The sequence below is a fragment of the Dicentrarchus labrax genome, unplaced genomic scaffold (assembly GCF_905237075.1).
Source record: "Dicentrarchus labrax unplaced genomic scaffold, dlabrax2021, whole genome shotgun sequence".
Taxonomy (NCBI): Eukaryota; Metazoa; Chordata; class Actinopteri; family Moronidae; genus Dicentrarchus; species Dicentrarchus labrax.
In genome coordinates this window covers 20,600-23,003 of record NW_026136853.1, presented here as the reverse complement: position 1 = coordinate 23,003, position 2,404 = coordinate 20,600, and the positions used below count along the sequence as shown (strand labels likewise).

The following is a 2,404-nucleotide window of genomic DNA, read 5'->3' as shown; positions in this document are numbered from 1 at the left end:
CAATTTTTACTTTTTACATGCATTTTTCATATAGTATATATACTTTTCATTTATAGCCTTATATTTTCTATTATATTTTGTAATATTCTTTTTTTTTTTTGATATTTTAGTGTACTTTCACTTCTGTACTCTACATTCCCTTTTGCTGCTGTGTCTAATTTGAATTTCTCCTACAGGGGATCAATAAAGGTACATCTTATCTTTTATCTTGGACTCAACTTTTTAGCTCCACTAGAGGGCGACATTATCAAGTAGGCGGTGCACTACTTCTGCACTGTGTTCAACCATTCTGTCAATAATAACTGCTGCTGTGAAGAGAACAATTGTCACACTGAATGTTGAACATCAGCTAGTTTCTCCTGTTGATTTAAACCTTGTTGTAGAGATGGAACATTGGCTGTGGATTATTCTTGCTGCTCTTTTCTTTGGTAAGATAGAAAGCACAACATGTTTTTATTCTTTTCTAAAGATTGATGGAAACTGGAGTTCAGAGCAGAAATCTCTCAACAGTTGAGCTGTTTCTGTCCACAGAGTAACACTGTACACTTGATATTTTCCACTGTCTTCTCCTCTCAGCCTCATGAACAATGTTAGTCTAATGGCTTCATTTTCTCCACTTTTTCCAGGACTAATAGCTGGAGACACAATCTCTCCTGTAGGAGATAAAGTCAGTGGAAGAGAAGGAGAATCTGTCACACTCAGATGTCAATATCAGACATCATTATATAATCCTTATCTTTACTGGTACAGACATTCTGACCTTCAGGCACCTCAGTTTATACTCTGGAAAGGAGCAAAAACACAAGAGTATATTCCCAATAAACGATATGAATCTGAAACAACAGATTCATCAACTGAACTGACCATCAGAAAACTAACCCTGGCAGACACAGCTCTCTACTACTGTGCTCTAGAAACACAGTGATACAAAGTGTAGAAGAGGCTGTACAAAAACCTGAACACAGATATCTGACTACTCTTCAAAGAGGAGGGAAGTGGTATTCAAACCACAGCTTCATATCAGATGGATTCTGCTAATTCCTGTTTTATCAGAGTCACTGTGGTTACAGCTGCTAATGAAACACTGTGGGAGGATTCACATGAGCAGCAAATCCACATCAATGACAAACCAACTGGATGATGCTTCAACACAAGACCATTTTACAGACTAAAAGACTTTTCAGCGATTAAAGTTTTGTTAGTTGCAGCTTTAATCATGTTTTCTGTACCAAGATGTCTTTAAACATGTTTCACACTCACAACAGTTAGAATGTCTGTACAGTGTGCAGTTTGGATGTTTCAGGAAGTTGTTTCTCTACAGACTGATTCAGTTGAGTTTTCTGCAGATTCCTCCTTCAGTCTGACCTTCTTGGATGATGAGGATTTCAGCATCACTGTCATTTCTAAAGCTTCCATCAGCCTGAATGCAAACAGACCACAGCAAGAGGAGGAGCTACACAACTCATTTTGGAAGTGAAGAGCTGCTGTGTTCTCTCTGTTGTTCATTCAGTACAAGTGGAAATAATGCAGCTCTCTTTAGTTTGGATGATGATCTTCATCTTTCATACTGGTAAATCAACTTCAACAAGATATGTTAGACATGATTCAAAAACATTTCATGTTCTTTGCAAATTCATGAATGTTCTTCTACAACTAAACTCACTTTAGAGAAATACAGACGTGACAGTGAAATATATCTTTGTTGTTTTCAGGATCCTCTGAGGATTTAGTGAAACCATTTAAAGATGTAATGCTGGCTTTGGAAGGAGACACTGTGACTCTCTCCTGTAAATATTCAGACTCTGTTGACAACCTCTACTGGTATCAACAGAAGTCCAGTTCACCTCCACAGCTTCTCATCATGGAATATTCAGAGAAAATAGCAAGGTTGTCTTTAACACATGACAAAAATTCAAAGGAGTTTCATCTGCAGATCTCCTCTGCTGCAGTGACAGACTCTGCTGTGTACTACTGTGCTGTGAGGCCCACAGTGACAGGAAACACCAAAACTCTGTACAAAAACCTGACAGCTCCTCACTGAAGATTTACACACTCCAGCTTCTGCTTTTACTGAACAACAGCCCCATCAAGTGGACACTGATAATAAGATCCAGTGATAAAATAAATAGTTATTCAGTTAACAGTCTGTCTTAAAACAACATTCACATGTTCATATGTACATTAAAACATGATTCTTTCTGTAATCATTCCTTCATACTGGTCTTTAAAATATATTTTCCTGATGTCAATTCCATCCTAGTGATGGGGGACAAACTCCATAGTCCTCGTTCTGTACAGAAATATATTCCAGAGTTCCCTGGACAGTGTTTGCTCACTGAGCTGTGGTGGAGGGATTTCATGTTAAAAAGTCTTAAACTTTAGAAGAAACCCACTGGATCTAACT

General features: G+C 37.8%; 1 long non-coding RNA gene across 1 annotated transcript; it reads left to right on the top strand.

Annotated features, from left to right (window-relative positions):
* Positions 1–214: 214 nt before the first annotated feature.
* Positions 215–1,861, top strand: LOC127360151 (uncharacterized). The gene is made up of 3 exons (XR_007883307.1): positions 215–428; positions 627–1,570; positions 1,713–1,861. It is a non-coding gene; the product is annotated as an uncharacterized LOC127360151 (long non-coding RNA).
* The last annotated feature ends 543 nt before the right edge of the window (positions 1,862–2,404 follow it).